Below are 15,304 nucleotides of genomic sequence, written 5' to 3' on the forward strand. Positions count from 1 at the left end.
GGTACAGAGAGTCTTGGTTTTTTTGGTCCAGCCTGTAGGCATCTGTAGGTGCTGTGTAAGGCATTAGCAGCTGGCAAGAGTAAGGTGTGGTTTGAGTAATGGGCCTACTGGCTCACCACATGTGAAGTTAGCACAACTAGTTAGCTTTTGAGGTCTTTTTTTTTTTTTTTTTTGTGTTTTTTCATTTTGGTTTTTTTTTGGTTGGAGTTTTGTTGATCTCCATTAGTTTATGATTGAGATCCTCCAGAGTGATGGGTATTCTATGGTGTGAACATTTTTTTCCCATGTTGATCGTGATGATGAGATGATGAGATTGTCATGTTTTATGTGTTGGTGAGTTTGTGGATGTCCCAGTTTTCTTTCATTTGAGTTGTTAGGAATTGGAGTTAGAGTTGGGTGGTTATAGTAGGTTCCCAGTCTATATTAAGTAGTTGAGTTGTAGTAGTATGATGGTGTTATGAGATACATTTTCCCTCCTTCCATGGAAGGCCATATGAGGTTCCTGGAGTTGAGATGAGTGGCCTGTAACATGTAACATGCTACAAATTGCAGACAGTCTAATGGTTAATGGCACCTTGCACCTGGCGATGCATCGTGCGTACACATTAACCTTAATTAGGTGGGTGTGGTTATGAATATGGAATATGACACCCCTTTCTTCTGTGTTTGTCCGGATTTTGGGGCCGGAACGTATGATATGATAATATCAAATTAGAAAAGACATGCAGTGCATATAGGACTACTTCACACTTACTGAAAGGGATTATTTATCAAGGCGCAATCCTGTTTTACATTTTATTGGTATTGTTCCTTAAAACCTGGCACTTATACACATGGATATCTGCCCAGAACATGAGTTACCTTACCCATATAGCTTGTTCCTGGAGTGGGAGGAATATATACAGCATTATTTAACTAAAAATGGCCATAACACAGGCTTGAGCCTTACTGTGGGTATTGCACTACACTTATCAGACAATGTTTTCTGCGATCTTTATTCATTTCCTTTTTACAGATGACTGGTGTCAGATTAGAACACACATGCAGTGAATACAGTCATACTGCATACTTATTTGAACAGATTAGTTATCAAAGCACATCCCTGCTTTAAACTTTATTGATAATGTACCTTAAAATGTGGCATTTATACACATGAGTATCTGGCCATAACCTCATCTAACTTACCCATATACTTTGTTCCTAGAGTGGGAGGAATATACGGCATTATTTGACACAAAATGGCCATAACTCAGGCTTGAACCTTACTGTGGGTATTGCAGTACATTTATCAGACAATTTTTTCACCTCACTTTATTAATTTCCTTTTTACAGTTGACTGGACTCAGATGAGAACACACATGCAGTGACTAGAAGAATAGTGAACACTTGTTTGAAAACAGTACATATGACAGCACTGTTTAAAATCTATTGATTACTGTTGCTTCAAGTCCGGCATGTCCAGCATGGATAGCTATGTCAGACATAAATAACCCATATACCCTCGTCATTACTTGAGTGCAACCTACAGCATATTTCACACAATGAGCAGAGAAGAATAGTGACTGTTAATCTGGGTAGACCACAACATTGTCTGACATTTGGATGCTACACTACACAGTAATGCATGTTTACTTGATTTAACGTGCTTTACCATTTCAGATAGGCAATGAAACATTACTAAACATATTACATTTCTCAGGTATGTCATACCTGACTATTACATCTGCATACTCTGTAAATAATTTATTTTGACAGTATGTTATGAATTAGGTTAATACTTTGATGTTTCCTACTTACCACACTCATGCCTCATCCTGTCCAGGTCCCCTGCGTGGGACTGGACATTGCGAGCCCTCTCATCTGCAGCTGTTGAAAGAGAAGCAAACCATTATGCATAGCAGTTTTGCACAGATTCAGCTTGTATATTTCTAAAAAACTGGCAAACATACTTACATAACTGTAGGGTGTGCCCAGCCCTAGCCTCTTGGACTCAGGTGTCCAAGGTTCCCCTCTTCCTTTGCTTCAGGTCATCACAGTGGTGTTGACACTGCTCACCAGTGCAGGGAATACAGTAGCACTGATAAGATCCCTAGCTAGCCGATCCCAGGCCTCAGACTTACATTCTGAGTCCTAGTAATCACCCTGCAGCAGCCGGAGTTTGCAGTTTTTAACCAGGAGTCCAACAAATACTTTGGACTCCTGCATTACCCACTTCTGTGCCTGAAAATGCACTCCCTCTCCAACACCACCAGGCATACCGACAGCCAAATAAGACTCCAATGAATAGTGAGAAATTTCTGCCTATTGGCCTTAATATAGGCTGCATTCCCCGCCCTTACATGTCATAATGTAACTTTCAAAAAACCACCACGTTGCTTAGCATCGCACAAACCAGTTTAGGGAAGCTGAGCATTCTGCACGCTCACACAACCCATGTTTAAGTGCAGCAGCGAAAACATTGTAAGCTGTTGACCATGTTTAAGAGGTGCTTAGCATTGTGCAGCTTTTCTAAATGTAACAATTATTTTGAACTAAACTGCAGTTTCAATCACCTCACACATTTTCACAGCAATAAATGTAAAAGGTATAACTGGACAGGACTCAGACCAGGGACCAACTACACTGTAGGACATGACTCAACTTATCTAGCCACTTGGATAGTAGCAAAAGCCAGTATACCTTCACATATACTACTGAGGTGCCTGTTTGTGTTGCTAAGCACCACACAGCACTGTGCAAACGCACATTTAAAAAAAATATATTGTACAATTGATTACATCCGGTTTCTATTTTTAGATATATGGCAGGTGTCTGCTATGTATGTATAAGAGCAGCTTAGCAACATTAAGCACCAGACCTTGCTGTGCAAACAGGCATAATAATAAAAAAAATCTAAAAAAAATGATTGCGCAATTGATTACATCCAGTTTCTATTTTTAGATATATGGCAGGTGTCTGCTATGGAAAGCACAGCTTGGCATCACTAAGCACCACATCGTGTTGAGCAAACAAGCATATTAAAAAAAAACTATTTATACAATGGCAGAGTACCTTACAATGATTATTGTCCTGTGCTTACCATTTGTCCAGGATTTTTCTGAATAAACCACAAGTACGAGACAGCCTCTACATTACTGCTTGCACAGATTCCATATCCATGTTACTGTGATCTCCCTCAGCAGCGCAATGAATAATATGCATGGTGTGCTGCAGAGGGGGAACCGTAGCCGTGTACATGGGTATATATAGCCATGTAGGCTCTCCACAGAGCCTACATGGATTTTATTGAATCCTGGGGAGTATTTTACAAAGGAATAAACAATAAAAAATACAAACAAATACAACAATAAAAAGAGAATATAGTGCTGAAAACACTTACTTCCAAACAATAATGCTGTTAATTGACAATGTGCAGATTTTGCTAAAAATAGCTATAGAAGTGTACAAGAAACCAGATTATGAACACCAAGAAGAAAAAAGTTAGAGGTAAGAAATACAGAAATTGAAAAGGTTTGTAGAGAAGGTGTAAAGTGATAGAGGTATGGAGAGTTATTGCAATAAAATGAGGAAAAGTATAGGAGCCAGAGAAGAATTATAGCATCCAGCAGTTAAACAATTTAGAGGAAGTAAGGAGAAGAGCAGTAATGAGGTGGCAGTTAGGGAAAGGTTAGGGAGAGAGAGATCTATGAATGTTAAGAGAAGAAAGCTCAAGCAGTGATTTTACAGTGACAAGTCCAATTGTTAAGTAGATAGTCTTTGAGATCTTTTTATTAAATTCAGGTGTGTGTGTTATTTTTCTGATGGTCAAGGGAAGCTTATTCCACAAAAGGGCAGGATTGTAGCTATGTAGGTTTAGGCCTATCAATCTTTTAGGTTTATATATATCCAAGTGTTGTTGCTCAGCGCTCCTGAGGTTTCTAGCTGGGGAGTAGAGAGATACAAGAAGAAATACCTGGGCAGAAGCAGGACTTATAAAGAATGGAATGAATGATAGGAAGTTGGGAGTATGCTATCACCCCATTTTGAACTTTATCTCCCCATAATTGTTTAAGGAACTAACACATTTAAAGTGTTAAGATACTGAAGAGAGTAAAAGGTATGATTAGCTGCAAACCTAGCTGTTTTGCTGTAGGTGGCTTCAAGTTTAGCAAGAAGACCAGTGTGTAAATTAGTTAAGATTTGTGAACTATAGAGGAGACTAGGGGGAAGAATACATACCTTATTAAATACATAAACTAAGCTTATACAAAGAACCTCTACCAGTAACCATACAGGCTCTACTGTACAGACACCTTCTTTTGTGAACAATAAAAAAGTGCTCCTTTTTCTGACCTCCTGCTATGATTTTTAAAGGCCCCTGCTATGATTTGTAATGCTTAGAGGAGATATGACTGTGAGGCAGGTCATAAGAGGAGAGACCAGAGTTTTATTGCAAGCATTTTTTTTTTCCTTTTCACTTTTCCTTTAATGGGATCATGACTGTACTGAGTTTTTCTGCTTTGTATGACAGCATTTAAGAAGTGGCAAGCCAATATAAATATATGTCGCAGGACTTAAGAGCATCTGTCTCAGTAACAGGGTGGGTATGACATGTGCACTACTTCACTGTGCAACAACAACTTTATGAGTAACTTATGCATGTATTAATGTGTTCTGTTTTTTCTCCTCATCCCCTGGCAGATCCAGTTGTGGTTGTGGCACAGGAGTTGCTGTTGACATATTTGCCTTATTCCAGTTGTCTCTGGCACGGAATCAGCAGTTGCTGCCAAGACCATCACTCAGCAAAGATATGGAAATCACCTTGCTGAAGGCAATCTGGTGGGGTCAGTGTTTACTTCCATGGACACCTTTCATGACAAGTCAGAGGCTGCTCTTCTAACTGTGTCCCAGAGAGACATGTTGTGATCTTCCAGTGGCACAGACAAAGGCTGCTGTCATCCATAAGTGTAGCTAGTAGTAGCATAACAAGGGAGGAGTGAAGGGGTCAGCCACCTCTGGCCCAAAGTGTCAGGGGGCACAATCAAGAAGTGCAGAAGTGCAGTTTCTTAGTTATTTTTACTGAAACATCTTTTTCTTTGCTCTTCTCTTGATGAGATGAGGGGGATGAGGAGGCATGGGTCTGTTGTAGGAGACTAACTGGTAGACTTGTTGTAGAGGGATCCAAAGTAATTGTTTTGCTCTTTGCTGAATAGCTGAGGAGGCATGTATTAGCTTTAGGTAGGAACAGCCAGCCCAGGCATAGCATGTCAGAGGGTGTGATCAGCAGATTTTTCTTTCTTTAAAGTTTTTTTTTTTTTTTTTTTTTTTTTTAGTAGAGCATGAATTCACTAGGACATTATGCTCCTACTGCCAAATCTGAGAATATTTAGTTTTTTCTTTTTTTTTTTTTTTTTCTTTGTCATGCACAGCTTCTGGGTATAGGGCAGACCTGATATTCCTCCTTACTAGAGAAGGGAAGAACATTAGAACAGTGAACATAATTTTTTTTTTTGCTTGTCAACCACCAAATAAGAGAACAGACTTCTTTTATTCTGCTTCTTAACCTAAAGTTGAGTTGCTCCAGATCAGAGTGTGGCACTAGGTGCAAAATTAGTCAGCTATGGCTCTGCTGTGAACCAAAGTGTGCCAACAGCTGGATTCTCCCTTCACCCTACTGCAGTAATTATTGGATGGCCAAGTCATATTACTGGCAGACTTTGACTACTGGGCTATCAAAATCACAACCTGCACATGACAACAGCCACAGAGCTGACTGATGTCTGTGAAGTCTAGCATCTGCCATTTCCTTTACCCCCCCCCAATCCAGGCATTTTGCTGCCTTATGTGTTATTTCTTCTATTTTGTTTACTGTCCAGTCCTCATCACCAGGTGTCTGCCCTCTCTGTGTCCATCCACTGTTGTCACCATCATTGGTGTTACTACCACACCATCTGTCTGACTATATTTTACATTTGTTTGTTTGCTGCTGCAACGTTCCATTCACCTTCCATTCCTTTCACAACCATTCCTCACTATCTTTCCCAGTTAGCCTTCATCTTTAATAAAAGCTGGTTCTAATGGTTACCCTTGTGTGTTTTCCTGTGCTTGTTATGACTCCATTTTGAAATGTACCTCCCCCTTTCCTTCTGATTTATATGATGAGCTAGTTTGTCACTTTGCTGTGTTGACCCTTCTCAGACTGTCTGTAACTGCATGTATGACAGTGAATTGGTCCTTCTTTGAGCACATAATTATGCACAGCCTCAAACATGCTCAGACAAACTTTCCTGTCTTTCCTCTGTTGATGGACACTCTTAACATGCACAATTTCTTAGTAGAGCTCTTGAACTGCACCTGCAAAGTGATGCTTAGCCTTGGAACATACTAATGTACTATGTAATCTTTTCTTAGAGCACCTTCACTTTGCAAGACCCGATACATATATGAGCAGCACTGGGCCACACTGCTGTATAATATGCTTAATATTTAGCACCATGTAGCTGTAAAGTTCCCGTCTATGAAACCAGCCATTGTGTTTAGCCTCATGAGTAACCATATCCCTGTATATGCAATTATCTGCATACCACAGCATATTTGTTTAACTACAATGATTTAGAATAATTGTATTTAAAAATGTTCCTGAATGTCTTAAATTTATGAAAGTTTAAATTAAAATACAGTGGGCTTATTCCATTGAATTTGACAATATGGTAGCTAAATAGATGTCTGAATTTGTACTTGCAGTTGATTCACAGAAAAATTATTAATAACTTTACAGAACTTGAAAATTCACAATGAAATTAATTACTTTCATTATGTACTCTGGCCATGGTATAAGCTTTCAGTCTAAGACAAGATCTGAATTATAATTCATTCGAATAGCTGTTCAGGAATACTACAGCACTACAACTGACCAAGTGACAGATTGTCATAGAAAAAACAAGATCTTACATTCATGTTGCTGACATGCATTGGAACTTGTTTTATTTGGGTTTACTACAAGTGCTTGCTTGCTAGTAGCTGAAAACACACTTGCTCGCTGCCAATTGCTCAAAAAAGCAAGTGCTCTGACCCCCACTAACCTAAACACACAGAAGTACTTAGCTCTTCCAACACCCAACCCTATATAATTGAAAAGGTAAATATATCCTACTCATGCTAAAGGCGTTTCAGGTCGAAGTGAAGCAAAACAGTAAAAAATCCTGAAGCAACACCATGGCTGAGGCTGTGCAGAAAGGCAACTGGAGCATTAAAAGTAAAATGTACTTTATTTAAGAAAACAAACAAGAAGGCCTGAGTGCAATGATGAGCGCTTTCGGCGAGACTTTGCCTTCATCATATCATGTACAAAGGTACATATTGGTTAAAATAACAATGAATAGCCAATTAAATTAGTTTCAACTAACACACCTACCAAAACTAACAAATCAGAAGTACTAGATGTAAAACCAGGAAGTGTAATGACATAACACACATCTAACCAGTCCTGAATTAAGGTGAGGTTTCCAGCCTACTGATCATGACCAGTAGTAGCAGACCTAAACAAAGCATGGTTCCTGGCTGAAAGCAGCATATCATAAAAATATTTTTATGATATGCTGCTTTCAACCAGGAACCATGCTTTGTTTAGGTCTGTTACTATTGGTCATGATTAGCAGGCTGGAAACCTCTCCTTAATTCAGGACTAGATATGTGTGTTATGTCATCACGCTCCCTTTTTTTACATCTAGTACTTCTGATTTGTTAGTTTTTGTAGGTGTGTTAGTTGAAACTAATTTAATTGGCTATTCATTGTTATTTTAACCAATATGGACCTTTGTACATGATCTGATGAAGGCGAAGTCTACCCGAAAGCGCTCATCATTGTACTCAGGCCTTCTCATTTGTTTTCTTAAATAAAGTACATTTCACTTTTAATGCTCCAGTTGCCTTTCTACACAGCCTCAGCCATAGTGTCGCTTCAGGATTTTTTTACTGTTTAACCCTATATAATTGTATTGGCCTAGCACAGACCTAACTCTAACAGTAAAACTCCCATCCCATTCCTAACTCAAGTGACCATTTCCTAACCCTAAAACTCCACTCCTCCTTCTACCTAACCCAAAAATATGTGATTGGTCTCTAAACCTAAACGTTCAACCACCCCTCCCAAAACCTAAATTCCTGATTGCTCCCTTGTGAACCCAAAACTCTCCTCCCACTCCCTAAACATAAAACTACTATCCTGCTCTCTAACCCTAAAACTCCTCTCACACCCACAAAATGTAAATCTTTTCTCATTCACTGCCCTAATCTGCACTCCACCATTCCATCGCCATGGCTGTCACATTTGCCTCATTCAAACTTGAATAAGCATGCTTGTGTGAAGTACAGCAGCTGCTCTCTCAAACTAATATTCAAGATGAACCATAAGAGGCAGATTATGCAACCTACAAGACACTCGAGTTCCTGGTTTCAGACAGTGGTCTTCAAGAGTCCGGGACTCGAGCACTTGAAACAGATGCACTTTATTTCTGGTTTTACATTGTGGAAAGGTATATTTTATAGTTTTCTAAGCTGCTGTGCAACAACAATAGATGGGCATGAACTCCTGCCACCACACACACACACACACAAACACAAAAACTATTATTTTGGAATATTTGTCAATTTTTTAGTACAATTCCTTGGGAGTGTGCCCTTTAAATTTTGATTACTGTTATCTCAAGTGAGATATGATTAATTACACTAGATCCATGTTGTAGAGGCAAATTAATAGGTTCCGGTTTCTAACCATATCTCTCAATTAAATAAAGAGCTATCATTATATTTTGTGTCACTACATGACCTTCTAGGGATGCAAAAGACTTTATAAACTGCAATAAAGGCTACTGCTTATCAAGTCTTCATTCTGCTGCAACATGTATATATTTAGAAAATATTATGAAGTTATTTTTTTTTAATAGCACATCACTCTGTTTTACTTCAAGGTTGTGTTAATGCATGAGGAATGCTGCACAGTAGCTCTGATTACTGCTACTATAAACAATGGCACTTCATTTCTGTACATAATAGACTGATGTAAATTATGTTTCTTTCCAGAAAGCCCAGCTCTGTATAAACAGTTAACACAACAGGAACATTAGGTCAGAGTTACTGTGTATAAACATGCTCTAAACAGTGATATCATTATAATTATAGATTATATAGTTTAAGCCAGAGCTAAAGAGGTGCATTAATTTATTATGTTTGGATACATTTAGGCAATGTTGGACATCTTTTTTCATGGATAAATACTGAAATTTGCCTTGATTTATTCAAGGTACTAAGTTAATGCTGTAATATAGATCACTGCTACAGTGGAGGCAACATCAAGACAAATCCCAGGCCTAGTTACAAAAAACATTTTGCCACTCATGTTGAGTGAAAAATCATTTAGGGAATACTGTTTGTTCTGTTACATGTGGCTGCGTGAAGTTCCTGAGCCTCAGCTTTCATCCTGTTTTTGCTTGTATTCCACTTGGTTTAGAACCCCAGATAATCTAAGTTTAGCTGTGTTAATCAATATCCATTAAACTGTACAGTGAATACTGCAGACATAAATATTTATTACTGTTCATAACACATGCTTGGGTGGATGTTGTGGTGATTGTTTGAATCTAATCAGAGTATACTGAGAAATTTAACTGCCAAAGAAGCTAAAATACAAATATAATATGCTCTTCTTTAAGAAACATGTTTTTTGATAGGGACATTTTTTTCAAAATAAAGTTTGTAAGTTTGTTTTCTAATTTTCCTTGTTGTAGCTTATTTGTCACTACCTTGATTGTATCCCTAAATGGTGCTGTGAGTTATGCAGCCATGTTTTGTGTGTGTGTGTGTGTGTGTGTGTGTGTGCGTGTGTGCGTGTGTGCGTGTGTGCGTGTGTGCGTGTGTGTGTGTGTGTGCGTGTGCGTGTGTGTGCGTGTGCTTGTGGGTGCTTGTGTGTGTGCTTCTGTCTTTTTATGCTTGTATGTGGTGCAGGAGGGGTTATGCACAGATATGCATGCACCTGCACATGTTGTCCAATTGCATTAACTTTATAGCATGAATCACAGGAATGTTAAGAAAGAAAGCCACTGCAGCATTATCCTACTCTATTGCCTAGTTCTTGAATATTGCCTCCCCTTGTTTGCATCAGATTCTGTCTAAAACACTGCCGCCCTTCAGACCCTCTCCAATAAAATATGTTGAGTCGTAGCTAACTAACCCTGGAATGAGCACCACTGCCTTACTCTTTCAAAGGCTACGTGGTTTCCAGTACAAGCCAGATCAAATATTCTTCTCTGTACCTTATTCTTCAAAATACTGAAATTTGACACACCCTTCCATCTCTCTTCTTAACTTTTTAATGCCACTTAAACCTATAGCATAAGAAGCCAAGCCAGATCTGGCCCTCCCCTACAAACCCTTTTTCTCAGACTACACTCTATTAGCCATCATTTCCCTGTTTTGCCCACAATACTATGGCAGTCAGTTCCTCCTGATCTAACTGATCACACAAAGTACTCCCTGTTCAGTTCACAGTTCAAGCAATACTTACTAAAGCAGTTTGAATGTTAATGTCCATCTAAAGGACATGTCGCATAAACCAATATCTCCAGTTGTGTAGTACTTTACCTCCCATACGTTTGATCCACCTGATTACTTCACTTGTCCTAAGCTGTGATTCAGTTTACCACAGCATTACTGCTCTAAACGTAGTACATATAATCCAATCTTCTGTTTCATCATACTGGTCTGTATTAGCTTTCCTAGTTTATAAACTACTGCTCATAGCACCACAATTTCGAATCTCCTACTTTAACTTTATTCTTGTAGTGCATGGTTTTGCAACATTAGGATGTAACACAAGCTACTCCTGTAATTGGTTATTGTTTGATCAATGTTTTTCCCCGGTAAACACATTTAAATAAATAAGTAAATCTTAATTTTTAATAACATTTTATCTTTCATTGTACTGACTTAATGCTGTTGTTTGATACTTCCATGATATTTTATGTCCTAATAGCAAGAATCTTACTTCAGAAAGTTTGGTAAAAGATGACAAACTCCTATTAAATGCAAATGGTTAGTACTTAAGCCATAGTAATAACTCATTTATCCACTATCTGAAGTTTTGAACTTCCACTTTATAACAACCAGAAGTCTCTCTGACCTGTTCTTTTGCTTTGATGTGTTCATTACTAATAATATCCAATCTTTGGATTTATGGCTTGTTAACATTTTCTTCTTCTTCTGAAGGATCTGAAGGAAATGGAAAAATGATTTAAGGAACAACTATGTATCCTGCATGAATATCATAAATGTTTCAGCTGTTAACATTTAATGCTTCTTTTTAAAGCAAACGTTTTTTTAAAGGCTCTACAGTGGATTTTAATTAAGTTGAGCAAACATTTGACTGCTACCTAGTAACATCAAAGAGCCTCTATTTCATATCATCATAATATTCAGCACGTCAGCAGAGTGGGTTTGCAAACAGCAGTTATGTGAAAGGAGAGCAAAAACACATATATTCTGAGCCATTAATAGAAAAGAGCTATATTCTTTACAAGGCCAGATTAAGAGAAATTTGACAGAAAAAAAAAGAATTAGAAAATAATACAGGTAATAGACCTGTAGTGCTCTGAAGATTGTTGCTGGAGAGCTGAGGGATGAATAGGTATGCTGGCACACACCTTGAATTTTCCAAGGACTGCTAACTCTGTTATTTGTAAAAGTGCTTAATGATCCATGTGCAATGCTTTATACTGTAGTAGTTCATGGAGCATGGTGATTATTCTCCAATATTCCGAAAAAGACAAATCAATTAAGGACTAGAGTGGCATAAGACCAGACCTTAACAAATGTTAAGCACCCTCTGCTTAAGTTGTTAAAGTTGGGCTTAGTGCTGCACTGCAAAATCTGACAGTAAGGACCAGCAAATAACAATGACAGAATAAAACATTTGGTTCTGCCTGCTCTCCTTACTGATAAGGTTTCCCTTCCACTTATAAACTTAGGAAGGAGCTAGAATAACTAGATGCATGTTCGCCTGCATTTTCTCTGAAGGATAGGAACTCTGAAATTCAAATGTATGTCACTATTCAATGATTTATATGAAAACCACGAACTTCATGAGGAGCAGATCAAACAAATGAGACAAAAATCTAGAAATTCTGTCAACATCTGGCAGTCTAAACGGTCTATATTAGAACATCGAAGTTTCAAAACTTAGAATGTTCTAATATCGAACCCTATTCAGCGAAAGCTGAAAGCATCGAATATATAGTACAGCAAATTTTTTCCTAGGGAAAATATTCGCTGTTCCAAAACACATACACACAACACAAGCACACCAAGCAAACAGCAATCCACACACATACACCTAAAATCTTACACCTAACCCTACACTAAACTATACACACACCACTAACTATCCACTTACCTTAACCTAAACCTTAACCCTAAGGTCCATCACTATCGCACAGTCACCTCACCCGTGCCCTAACCCTAACTCACCTACCCCGCCCTAACCCTCACGTCCACACAATCGCACACTTACCTGACCCATGCCCTAACCCTAACTCGCTTAACCTGCCCTAACCCTAATATCCACACAATCGCACACATACCTAACCCGCGCCCTAACCTTAACTCACCTAACCCGCCCTAACCCTCACGTCCACACAATCGCACACATACCTAACCCGCACCCTAACCCGCACTCAATCACACACTTACTTGAACCTGACCCGTAACTTTCCACCACAGCACTGAAAATACAGAAGCAACAGAAACGGACAACCAAATTCTTTCCCTAGGAAAAAATTTGGTTTTCTGTTGCTTTGATATTTTCAGCTTTTGCTGAATAGGGTTCAATATTAGAACATTCGAAGTTTTGAAACTTATATGTTCTAATATAGACCCCAGTCTAAAGACATGGCTAGTTGAGTGTAAACCTATAAGACTGTGTTACACTGCCTTTCTGACAGTAGTCACTAAGTGTCAATGTGCTTTTTGGCCTTGAAAGTCAGCGAAACACTCATATTCTTTTTTTGTTTTTGTTTTTCTTTTACTGCAAGTAGTAGTACATGGATCAGGTAAACTTCCATGCACTAAGAAGAAATATGAATAGATCTCTGATCATAACCCTTAATTGTGTGTTCTTGACAGGGATGCCAAGATCGCCTCCTGAGAATCATCTTAAGGTGAATTTCTTGGCATCCATGTCGCGAACACATAACATACAGGTTATAATCTGCAACCCAATCATAATCCTTTATGTTATGCCTATGGAAAAATACGCCATGCTTCACCATACAATGTAAATCAAAAGGACACCCTAAAGAAGTTGACTAAACTAAAAAAATGACCACACTATCAAAAAGATAAGTATAAGTTCAGAAAAAATCTACAATGTAAGAGTATAATCATGATATATTAGACTATCAACAACACAACCCTGACAAGACAGTAAAAAAATATACTGTGTCTAGATTGTAATTATTCTTTAGCTGTTTGTCCTCATCTGTCTCAGCTTCTGACTTTTGTTCATCCCCGATTCCCCTAACCTTTGATGCTACCTGTACTGGTGCATTAACATCGCTCTCTCACCATGTTTATGTTTCTAGTCACTACTAATGGTTCTCTCTGGCAATTTTGAAGCCCACAGTTTCATTATGCAGTTAATTGTACGTTTAACTAAGAAATATAATAAATGTAAAAGGGTGTCCTTTTTTACTCAAATGGTACAGTGTTCAAGTGGTTGGAGCTGGAATAGACATGTGGGAGACTTCAGTAGGCAAAGTCCACCATAGTGAATGAATGAAACAGTGCTTGTCCCCTTAAAATGGTATTTTTATCTTATTTCCTCTTTGTCATCGTATTAACTATAATTAACCATAAAATATTTACTTTTGTGGTAATCTGAAATTGAACTCTGTTAACTACAGCCCTTTTGAAGATTCTGCCCTGATGCCCAGTTTTCTGTTTGGCTGGCTAAAGAAGTATGCGGATGGCTGTGCCTTTTCTGGGGTCATTATTATGGTGCTACAGGGCACTGGGGGTGCTATGGCATGGGGAGACAGAAACTTTCAAGGAATGAGCCATGATTATGAACCCTATGTAATGTTCTTATACTATCAGTTATCTACGTTAGCACTGTGTATTCCTAGATTAAGAGTATAAACTATTAAGCATGGTATACCTTCCATGTATGATACAATTCTACTGTGTAGTCACCACATGTATAATGCACCTTAAAAATACCAACATTAGCATTGGGGAGGCTGCAAAGACAATAATAAGTACATTAATGGTGTTGGTTTATAGTATCTATTTATAAATCTCTAAACCGTATCAAGCTTGGAATTATTTTTTATCTGTTTGGCCTTTTCTGTTTTATCTTCTGTCTTTACCATTTGTACATCATGTCAAAATGATGTTTAACTACTATGACTATATAGATTCATTGGTATTCCATGGATAATTTTCCCTGATGATAACCCTTTCTCAGCCAGCACATCCTTTTTCTAGGAGGGCCATACCGGTCAGAACTGGAATAAATTTGTGAATACCCATCCAGGCATCCAGTTTATATTAAAATGAAGCTAGTGAGTCACACTGCTTAACATGCAATGGAAGTTTATTCCAGAGATTTGGGAAGTACTGGGTTATAAGTCTATCCTGCTTTGTGTTTTGTGAAGATTTATATCCCTGTTTCTAGTACTGATGGAGATGTTGGACTTGCAGGGAAAGAGGAGGTCCAGGACAATTCAGTCTAATGGTGTGGTAAGTGAGGGAGAGATCTCTCCTTAAAAATGTATAAGACACTAAATAAAGGGATTGAGCTTTCAGCCTCAGTTGGTAGCTCAGGGACTTTAGGCCTGTGATGCTTTTGCTTAGGAACCTTTGGGATCTTTCTAGTCATTTAATATGTTTAGTGAGATATATCCCAAAGGGGCACTGCACTCAAATGGCCTGATCAGTGTTATGTCTACAGGAGTGATTACCTCTTTAGACCTTGGTGATATTCCTTTGGCAATTATCAGGTTAAATAAAAGAATTTCCTTACAACCATTATTACATGATGAATACTAACAGCTTTATGTGTTGCCAGTCATGGTCATACTCTATGGTGCACTAACTATCTGTGATATTCTGCAAAGTCCAGGATTCTGCCACTCCAGTGGCAGGTCCTGCATCATAAGAATACTCCTGTGCAACAAAACTCTTGTTTGTAAAATCCAAAGAGGTTACATAGGTCACAGATTGAGCTGATGGTTGTGGGTGTATGTCATCCCTGCTCCTCAGAGACAAGGGCTGG

Source organism: Protopterus annectens, chromosome 1.part0, assembly GCF_019279795.1.
Source record: "Protopterus annectens isolate FY-2018-M chromosome 1.part0, PAN1.0, whole genome shotgun sequence".
Taxonomy (NCBI): Eukaryota; Metazoa; Chordata; order Ceratodontiformes; family Protopteridae; genus Protopterus; species Protopterus annectens.